This window comes from Octopus bimaculoides, chromosome 2 (assembly GCF_046866305.1).
Source record: "Octopus bimaculoides isolate indiv1 chromosome 2, ASM4686630v1, whole genome shotgun sequence".
Taxonomy (NCBI): domain Eukaryota; kingdom Metazoa; phylum Mollusca; class Cephalopoda; order Octopoda; family Octopodidae; genus Octopus; species Octopus bimaculoides.
Genome location: NC_142929.1, coordinates 169,767,006 through 169,778,937, shown reverse-complemented (window position 1 = coordinate 169,778,937; position 11,932 = coordinate 169,767,006).

The window sequence follows — 11,932 nt, the reverse complement described above, 5'->3', positions numbered from 1 at the left end:
AATAATAATAATAATAATCCTTTCTAATATAGGTAAACAAGGACTAAAATTTTGGGGGGAGTGGTAAATGAATTACATCGACCCCAGTACTCAACTTGTACTTATTTCATCAACTCCGAAAGGATGAATGGCAAAGTCGACGTCGGTGAAATTTGAACTCAGAACGTAAAGACAAACGGAAGGCTGCTAAGCATTTTGCGCGGCGTAATAACAACTGTGCCAGCTCGCCGTCTTAATAACAATAATTCTGATGGTAACTGAATACCGTTAATAATCATTGTGGTGGTTGTGCTGACAATAATGATAAAGATGGTGGCAATGGTATTGGAATAAATGATGATAATTTTGAAATTTTCTAACCTTAGCTGTTATAATTTTTCCTTCCTGACTTCCTTCATGAAACACCTGAGTACTAACGCAATGTGTTGCCAGCAGGAGGTACTTCTGTGGAAATGTCAGTTTCCATGTAAATTTTTTATTCTGTCTCACTGCAGACATGTCGACTATCTTTATTTCCATTTAGAGTTAACTTCTGCAGGCAAGTCAGTTAATATCATATCGATAGAGGAGCATGACTTTAATTAAGCTGGGGGGGGGGGGGGGATTCTATTTTTATAAATAACACAATATATATTTTATATTTTCTAATTAATAACTTAATTATCATCTAATTAAAAAAGCAATTAATTGAAAAGTATATGATAGAGATTTATGAAACAGATGTTTTTAAATATTTAGTTCATATTTGATTAACATGAATATAATTATATTGCAAAATTATTAAATTACATTAATCAAATTTAGAAAGGTTGTGGTAAATTTAGTTATCTGTATATATAAAAGGCAGGATATGTGTTTCTCACTGTGAGTGTGTGTGTGTGTGTGTGTGTGTGTGTGTGTGTGTGTGTGTACGTGAATGTAATTCATGCAAGTCCACAAATTAGCACGTATGTCGCACCAATTTTAGGAGGATATTCGTCATGACCCTAGCTGTATTTTCGTCAACTTATTTTTCCCAGAGGCACTAGCGAATAGCAGTAAAAATAAGTTTTCAACCAAAACTTTTAACAATTTTCAAGTCGGACAAATCACCATTGTTTACAAGCAGGAGTTAAGTCCCCTTCTAGCGAAGAGTAAGTTTTTGTTGATTAGCTTAATAATCCCAATTTAATCTCGGGCAAAGCCGGGCTCTGCTGCTAATTTGATATATAAGATATTGTAGAGAAGATTAGTTAGTAGCTTTCAAAGTTGAAGAAAAATATTATGGGTGAGCTATTTTATCATATAAATGCTATGTGACTGATATGGCTATGCATATTGAGTAATACATCTAATACAGATATACATATATTAATAGACGTTAAAAATATGTGTTTGATATCGCTTGATGTTGTTGTTGGCACTCCGTCGCTTACGACGTCGAGGGTTCCAGTTGATCCGATCAACGGAACAGCCTGCTCGTGAAATTAACGTGTAAGTGGCTGAGCACTCCACAGACACGTGTACCCTTAACGTAGTTCTCGGGGATATTCAGCGTGACACAGTGTGACAAGGCTGGCCTTTTGAATTACAGGCACAACAGAAACAGGAAGTAAGAGTGAGAGAAAGTTGTGGTGAAAGAGTACAACAGAGTTCGCCACCATCCCCTGGCGGAGCCTCGTGGAGCTTTTAGGTGTTTTCGCTCAATAAACACCCACAACGCCCGGTCTGGGAATCGAAACCGCGATCCTATGACCGCGAGTCCGCTGCCCCTAACCAATAGGCCATTGCGCCTCCATATCGCTTGATATAGTTATATGAACATACAAAGCTATTTCGCATGTATTAACAGCTACGATTTTAAACATAAGTGATTGTAGAACGTTATAAGTACTAACATGGAAAGGTCATGTTTAAGAGAATGCGTTGTACATACGTTAATATATCTGCGAAGTGGCAGAATTGTTGCCACAGCCGGGAAAAACGTTTAGTCTATTTCTTTCGATTTTACGTTCTGAGTTCAAATATCGCTGGTGTCAACTTTTCAAGGTCGATAAAATAAGTAACAGTTAAAGACTGAGGTTGATGTAATCGACTTATCCCATCTCCCTAAATTGCTGGCCTTGTGCCAAAATTTGGAACTAATATTTCCATTTCACTGTATTAGCCAAATATAAGGATAGATATGATGGATTTGAGACTGATACTTTTGTTTTGGAATCAAATTTCTTAGTAATTCATATAGGGTAGGAGAAAACATGTGGTGTAAAATGGTGACAAGACATATTTGTGGTCATGCGTTTATGTACCACGTTAATTTTTGTCTTTTATAACGCACGTATATCTATATAGGTATGTATATGTATGTGTGCGTGCGTGCACTTGTTTGTGCGAAGTCAATACTCAATAATATAGCAATATATTTATCCTAGCCCCTGAAGTAATGCATACTGAGTTAAATGCTGCGATATGACAAGTCACAGTAATGAAAGTAACGAAAATTACTATGTGTGTGTGTTCTTATGAGTTCGTATGCTTATATGGATGCTGGGTATATGCGTATTTTAGGCAATTGATCAGGAAATATAAGAGTAAGGAAAGTGAAGTTACCACAAGTTCTAGGTATGTAGAAGAAAACCTAATTGTGTGCATATCTAATAATGAAAGCTATTTTATTGCAGTACTTAGAAAAAAAGTAAATTATTAAGGTAATAGAATAGTGCTTGTTTATTTTTTGTGAAAACTGGTGTTTCTATTGTCATAAAGGATCACAGTATGTAAGAAAGGACAGCGAATGATCTAGAAACTAATGGAAGTCTAATAAGTACAATCTGTTCAGTGATAAATACTGATGAAAAATAATTTTAAAAAAGGAATAGAATGCATTTGTGTGTGTGTGTGTGTGTGTGTGTGTGTGTGTGTGTGTGTGTGTGTGTGTGTGTGTGTGTGTGTGTGTGTGTACACGAGCACGCACGTACGCAGCGTTTACTGGTTGGTATTATCGTTAATATATGTGTTGGGTAAGGACGGCGTGCTGGCGGCATCGTTATCACGCCGAGCAAAATACTCAGCAGCATTTCGTCCGTCTTTACGTTCTAAGTTCAAAGTCCACCTTCGTCGACTTTGCTTTCCATCCTTTCAGAGTCGATAAAATAAGTGCCAATTCAGTACTGGAGTCGATGTAATAAACTTTCCCCTTCTCCGAAACTGCTGGCCTTGTGCCTAAATTTGAAACCAATATATGTCTCAGGTGGTCGATTTATTCTATCACCCTGTTTCAAGACATCGACTGAACCTTGAGTGTCTTGTTGAAGTTCCTTATGTTTCAAGCATTGGAGCCAGGTCTCTGAATTTACAACTTGTTCCTTCCCACCAGTCTCGGAGGCCCTGAAAAGGATTGCAGAGACTGACCTTCGTTTTGTAAGCGATATAAAATGTTAAAGAGATATGTAAGTTATTGAGGCTAAGACCGTATATTTATCGAAATAATAAACTTGGAAGGTTGAATGAAAGAAATAGGTATCACCAGGGTGAGAATAAATGGGGAAGTTAGATATAATCTTTCGAAAATATGTTTTTAGAGAAACCGAACAGAGAAAATTCAATGGAGAGTCGGACTAATAGGAAAAAGGTGGAGTAATTACTTGCAAACTAAGAAAGTTGAGGAGAATGTTATGTTGTCTAATGCATATAGAGATAGGTTAACTTCCAGCCTGGTTAGATTTCTCACAAATTAGTAAATGTTTTCTTTCACGATTTCTGTAAAGGAACAAATATTTTCAGCTTTGCAAACAACGTCTAGGGATAATATTTGTTACTGAGAAGACCAAATAAAGTCAAAGCCTCTTGGATATTTCTTCGAGACAAAATATTGCCGCTAATGCCGTTTTATGTCTGTATGCACATTAATGTAAGACTCTTTTAAATGCAATATGTTTGTACATTTTTAGTAGAATAGTGGAAAAGAGTCCTTAACTAGTGGTACTCTATATTTAACATTCAATGCAAAAGCAACTGGCTAAAGGAAACGAAATTCTGATAGGATATGGATAACGTTTAACTTTGAAAAGGTATAACTGCGCAGATTGTAAGTGTTGTAAACTGTCTGACAAAATGTGTTAGAAATGCATTATATGTATTAGAACGATGATTACTAGTATGTTAATATTAATATTTAAATATTTTGAGTCAATCATTAGTGCGCATAGTTATACATTTTACTTTTTTAAAAAGATGTTTCATGGCAAATGTCAGATAAGTGAAACGTGGGGGAACATGTATGTCTGTACGAGACATATTATGCTGTCTATCTAATGTAACATTTACTTGTCTAATGTTCGATGAACATTAGTATGGTTTTCAAAGGATAAAATTAAAGATTCAAAGTCATCATATTGTCTTTTAGGTTATGTGTAATCATCTGACCTTATCAAAGGTCGGCTGAGTGAGAAATGGATGAAGAGATAAATCAATATTAAAGGTGATAAGTGGGAGAACAGAGGTACAGGTGCTAATGGAAAACAACGTTGTTTAATGTAATGTAATATTTGGAATTATTATTATATAAATTATTAGACAATGCTGTTTTGTTCTTTATAAGCTAAGAATTTTGTTGCCTTGGTCAGTTTAATAAGTAAAATAAAGAGATTGTTGCAGGTATATCATATTTTTATTTACAGTAAGGTAGTTGTTAGGAATATCGAGGTAGGAAGAGGAGAGAGGTTTAGTCTTAAGTGTAGAAGTATAAGTGCAAAATATGTCGAGTGATTTCAAAGATATTCCTTGTATTATTAGGAGAATTGTGAGCTACATTTTAATCATAAGTTAAAGCATAAATAGATAGCTATAGTAGTAGCTCATATATTGAAGTGGGTATTGAATTTAATACACAAGTTTGGAAGATTTTAAAGCCGTGATCATGTGAACAAAAGTTAGGATATTTTACAAAAATATTTAAAAAAGCGAATCATTATCTATTACACTCTAACAGAGACTAGTTTAGAAAATAATGCTACAGTAACAGGTTATTCTTAAATATATAACTTCAAAAGTAATTTTAGTATAATGGTTGATAAATATATTACAGCAGGTGGGTTTTTACAATACTCATAAAAATGGCAGAACACTAACATCCCGACAAAGAGGCGATATAGTATAGATTATCTGGTTATCAGCAGATAACCAGATAATCTAATCTATACAGATATAATTTAATTATTTCTTAGGTAAAAGGTATAAAATGTTCGAATATTTAATTGTTTCGTAGTTTATCGAAGTAATCAAATATAATATAAAATTGCTTAACACACATAATGGTCTGTACAACTCGTCCACGAGTGTTATCTATTCAACATAACCACTAATAGCCAATATTCACTATTTTACCAAACAAATATATATTTGAATATACATGTACATTCTATAGCATAACATTCTCCTCAATTTATTTCATTTTCAGAAAATTGCTCCATTATTCTTATACTTCTTCTTCTTATTATTATTATCCTTTTCTTGACCTTGTGCCTACAGTAGAAAGGATTATCATTATTGAGGCGACGAACTGTCAGAATCGTTAACATGCTGGGCAAAATGCTTAGCGGCATTTCGTCCGTCATAAAGACGTTCTGAGTTCAAATTTCACCGAGGTTTTCTTTGCCTTTCATCCTTTCAGGATCGACAAATTAAGTACCAGTGAAACACTGGGGTCGATGCAATCGACTGGTCCCCTCGCCCCAAATTTGAAGCTCGTGCCTCCAGTAGAAAGGATTATTATTATTATTACTCTAGTAGTATAACATAGATGACACCTTATAAACGTCAGCCATACACAACAGTTCTATTTTATTTGGTGGCTTTTTTAAAAAATTATAACTGAATCACCTAGAATATAAGGTGCATTTCAGAAGATTTAAGATTTTCTTTTTTAAGAGTGGCACTTGTAACTGCTCCAAATTAGTGTAATTTTAGTATATCATTACTATACATCTAGCAAACTAACCTGTCAACTTTTGTTATTTCAGACTGAAGTGGACAGCTGTAGCAACACTTTGAACACAATAAACACTGCTGGTCACAATCCTCTAGTTTGCAGAATGCAGTCCGGACATTTGGTAACTCGCTATGCAATAAAGTGCTGTGTTAAACTGGGACAAACGCTAAAGAAACTTAATAAATATTTCAGATTGCTAATGTATTAACGTTCTTGCTGGCACAAGAGATTCAAGGACGGTAGAGAGGTGAGAGACAAGATGTGTAGAAGGCAGAGAGACATCAGATCATCAAAGCTGGTTGGGAAACTTCACAATCTTCTGGATGATGAGCGTCTTGTGTCTTTAAAGAGAATAAGCATACAGTTGGTGTGGCAACCGTACATAGAATTATTCATAAAGATCTGAACATGAACAAAATGTGTACAAAGTTTGTTCCCAGAATGCTCATTGATGATCATCCTGGTAACCAACTACTTGAGAGAGATGGTCATCAAAACTGCCCCTCACCCACCTTACAGTCCAGACTTTGTTCTCTGTGGCTTTTGACTGTTCCCCAAGCTGAAGGAGACACTCAGGGACAGTTGTTTTGAAGATGAAGAGGCTATGACAAGGGCTGTAGACGCCTTTACTTTCAAGGACTTCAATGGGGTTTTCACTAAGTGGCTGGAGAGCTACAAGTGCATTGAAGACAGAGGATCCTAATTTGAAGTAGATTAAAGTTTTGTACTTCTTCGAAATTAATGTCTGTACTGAAAAGGTCTAAAAACGTCTGGAACGTACTTCGTAATTTTATAATACATATCCGATCCCTTTGAAATTTTTTGTTTACTAATTATAATATTCTTAAGCATACACTTAGTCACGATATCTTCGGAATTTATTCGACCTTAAGTTAACATGATTTACCAAGAACGTATTCTTTATATTTGATCTTGCGAACAAATGTATCTTCCATTCTACTTTTCTACCAATTTTACTCTGAAATACATATTTCTCAACATCGAGAACCATAGTTTCCATAACTTCGAAGTATATTCAACAAACAGCTTAACTGTAATTCGCAAGCACGCTCGCACACGCGCACACACACACACACACACACACACACACACACACACACACAAACACGCATGCATACCCACGCCCGTGTGTATGTATTATATATTCCTTTCTAATTTTGATTATTATTTATTATCTCTATACACAATGCTAAATGAATTATATCTATTAGACTTCCATTAGCTTCTGTATTACATGCTATTCCTTTCTCTGCGTGTTTTACTCCATTATAACCACACAGATTAGAGTTTTCACAGAATGAGAATGCTTCATTCTGTTACTTTAAATAGTTTTCTATATCTTTGGAATTACATAAATCCATATGGTTATTTCTAATGATATACAGTAATCATCTGAAATAGTCTTCCTATTAAAAAACACATTTAACTACTTAATATGAATATACATTTGTCTAAAAACTGCGTCTTTCAGTTGAACGAATTACTTCCTTTCTATCACATACTTACCGTGATATATTTTATTTTTTCGCCCTTTAAATATTTCTCGAATATTCTAATATTCTATTGATCAATTAAGAGGATTCATTGTGAATAATTCTAAATTAGGATGCCTCAGTTTTTATTTTCCTACCAAAACACCTAACCTGCCCACAAACTCCAACATACATATTACGCACCATATAATGATGTTACGGTGTCAATATGTATGTATATATGTATGTATGTGTCATTGGACCGCGACCATATCTTCCCCATTACTTTCTTTTTAAGCCCGGTACTTAATTTATCGGCTGCTCTTGCCGGACCGCTAAGTTACGAGAAGGTAAACAAAAGAACACCAATTGTCAAGTGGTAGGGGCGGGGTAAACACAGACACAAAGACAAACAGAGTGTGAGAGAGAGTGAGAAAGGGGCATACAACTGGCTTCTATCAGTTTCCGTCTACCAAATCCACTCACAAGTCTTTGGTCGGCTCGAGGCTATAGTAGAAGAGATTCGCCCAAGGCGCCAGCACTGGACCGAACCCTGAGCCATGTGATTGGGAAGCAAACTTCTTAGCACACAACCATGCTTGCACCGAAGAAAATTCATTTCTTTTCTTTCTGCCTAAGTCAAAACTCACACCGTCTCCAAATACTGTCTCTGATGTAATGATTTAATTTGCTTGTTAGTTCAACAGCTTATTCTGAATATATGGAAAAGTAAGACAGACAGAAGGAGAAGAAGAGAGTGATGAAAAAGAAGAGATAAACGAGAGGAAAATTCAGAAGACCATATCGTTTAACCGAAACATGGTCACTCAGCATACTAAAAGCAGCAGCTAAATTTCTTGCAAGCGCACACTACTTTCTGAGATATAAATGGTGGGATTATTGTGACTGTAATATCGTTCATTATGTATTTATTTTCAGTACTACTTATCTGGAAATATGACAACAAAATTTATCTCATGGTCCCAGAGGGTCCACTGTTCTTATCAGACATAACAACCAAATTTCCCTAAAAATAAACCCTGTTGTCTTAAATTACAATTACAAAGCGACCTATAGAAAGTTTTCTCCCGCATATAAATCTATATGTATGTGTGTGTGGATATTTATATATCTACTAATACACACACACATACTTATGTATATATATGTACATACATATAGATATACATGTAACTGTTGTGCAATCCAGTCAACACCGAATACAAATAATATTATATTAAACATATATTAATATAGAAGGCTGAGTAAAATAGGGGTTTACATCTTTGTGTAGGTTCATCTTTTCGGTTCTTTAGTTTATGATAAACTGTTTGAAAATTTTGCTACAAATTTCTTTTTCTCCTGTTTTGTCAAATGGAAAGCTGAGATTTACAACCGAAAAACCGTGCCGATTTTTTTTCTTTTTTTTTGTTTTTGCATTTTGTCAGGTTAGGAGTGTTGCTTTCAGCTTTTCGCTTCACTAATTTTCTTGTCATATATCAGCCGCAATGTGTTCACTTTTTTCTATTCCATATTGTTAAGGCTACTACAGCATACCTCATAGGAAGGTAACATTTGGAGAGTATTCCCTCGTAGTTAGCTATGAGTAAGGCTGGGGTTTTGCATAATCTACATGTTTGTAAACTGGTATGTTTTGACTTTCGTGCAGACTGGAGATTTATTGCTTCGAGATAACATCTAGGTATCCTTATAGGTGTGATATTATAAGCTGCTTTGTAATCTATGCTATATTCTCTTGAAAAGCTATATTCTCTATATTGTCTATATTTTTATTCAAAGTTCCCATATACAGCCTCTGCAGACAGCAGAGCTATATTTCGATCTTGTGTTTACTAGGTTTTCTAATATTCATCAAAGAGAAAATTGTCTTAGCTGCCCTGACGATGTTTTATTTTTTGTACTTGCAAACCAAACATTTGTTGTGCTTTCTCTGCTTGTGATGTTTCAGAATGTGAAACTTGTCCTCACAGGATGATAATATAAATTAAAAGCCAGCCTAGATCTTTTTAAACGCAGCAAACATGTTGTTAATAAATGCAGTAACTCACTGTTTTCTCAATCCTCTTTCATGATGTGACAGTTTTTATAATTCATTTAAGGCACGGTAGACAAAGTTCCTTACCACTGCACTACAAATACGAATAGACCAATACAATTTTTTTTGTATACGTGTGCATAGGTATGTGTGTCTCTGTGTGTGCAGCATGATTATAATTAATATGTCTGGCGAAAATTTCTTAAGAATATAGGTGCCAGTTTTTCTCCACGGTTGAGTAGCAAATTAAGAAAATCTTATTTTTAGTCATTCATATAATGACTGCTTTAAGATTTAATGCAAATGTTCAAATTTTCTTCGCAATCGAACAACGTATGGAAGCAGAAATTAAAAGCAACGGCTAAAAAGTTAATATCATTCAAAAAGACAAAAAAAAGCATGAAATCAAGAAAAAAAAAGAGACAATTTCCATTTTTCAACATCTTGTCCCGATTTTCCTACAATTCCAAATGTGATGGAAGTGTATGAATTTATTTATTTTATATTTCACTCTCTATTTCTTTGATTTTATTTTTTTTACAAATAACCGTTAAGTTTGCTAATATAATGCTTAAAATATTTTTAAATTGCCTCATTCATTAATTCTTGTTTTCTAATTCTTTCCGCAGTTTTATTGGATTTTGTTTTTATTTTAAATATAATCCAATACTGTGTTCCATCATCGGAATAAAAATGAAATCATTTTATGCAGAAATTCCTCATCAATAATAGTTTTTATTAGAATTTTTTGCTTGATTTGATTTCATCTGTTTGTCTATTTATTGGAATTTTGTTTTTGTTTGTTTAGCTTGAGATTTTTGGTATTGTTGTCTTTGTTTTCTATCTTTTTCCTGTATTTGATTTTAAACAAAATATTTCCGTGAAGTGGGATTTCTTCAACCACGACTGCTCAACACTAATTTTCTATATTTCCTATTAGAAATAAATTTAACATCCATTAATTATTGCATTATGGTTAGCTTGAGAGTGGTTAAATGGCGGACTGGTAATGTATTGGATAAAATGCATCGTAATACTTAATCAAGCTGAGTTCAGATCTTATTGAGGTCGAATTAAATCCTTTTCCCTAATAATCTCCAACCCACCTTTGGTATGATAAAAAGCATTTCAGCCCAGTCACTTTTATCTTGTTCTGCATCTAAGACTAGACTATTCAATTTTTCTTTTGTTTTTATGATATGAGGGGGATTACATTGCTATATTCAGCAGTTCGACCGACAACATAAGAGATCTTTCGTTTGATTGTAGACTTTGACTTTCAACTTGTAGGAAAAGTTGGGTCAACTGATTATATTTATACTTTCCCTGTTTTTCCAGGTATCAATTGAAAAAAATCTTACGTTGAATGATTGATGGTAATACAGAAAGCGATCTATATAAAAAAAACAGAATCTTTATGCAATTACAGTGAACAGAAATTTGTTTAGATTTGTCCGTATTTGTAATTGTGTCACATATTTTCTTGTCAAAAGAACACTGAAAAAGTAAAGCTGAGCCCGCTTTTTGTATTTTGTAAACGGTAATTAAAGCTGTGTAAATGGCCAAAACCGTAGTTCTTAGACGAAGTAATCCACCAATCGGAGAATGCGAGGGGCTGCTGAAAAGTTTCTGGTTCGAAGGGTGTCGCGAAAGGCCTGGTTGGAGACCCAACCTTCCGAGTTCTTTTACAGGGCTTAGAAAAATTAAATGACTGCTGCAATAAGTGTGTGAATCTGAGAGGGGAACATGTTGAATAAGATCATAATTAACTAATCCTCCTGTATTTTCTTTTACCCAAAGCCAGGAACATTTCAGCCAGCACCCCATCGTAGATCTTTTTTTCTTTTTCTCTTTGTCATCCTTTACCTTTTCGACAAGAGATATTCTGAACGAAAATATCTTTTCCCAACATTGGCCAATCCGCTTTTACTATTGGGTCCAATACATTACGAGCTGAACACTTCCATTAAACTAATGCAGTATCTGGTTAGATTCTCATTAACGTAGATAATATAACTTACGTGAAAGTTGTCCAACACTTGTCCCATAAATTTCCTGTTATAGAAATTACCACATTAACCTTTGCTGATAACACTGCAACTTTAAATGAAAACTACTCGACAGCTCGAAAACAACTAGAAAGTTTTGAAACATCTGCAAGAGTGGGACTAAAAATCATAAATTAACATAAGTAATATTTATTTGGTAACCTGAAGCTCACAATCATGTATTTTGCTTCCAGGGATTCAGTATTTCATTGTCAAACATTTTTTAATTATTTTCGAGATAGACATTAGAAATAGCATGGAAAGCAGTGCGCATACTTTATTCTGTTGGAATCGTTCTGTCCGGGAATAGATACCTTAGAGTAGGAACAACTTACCGTGTAAACAGAGGCACAAACACTGACAAAGT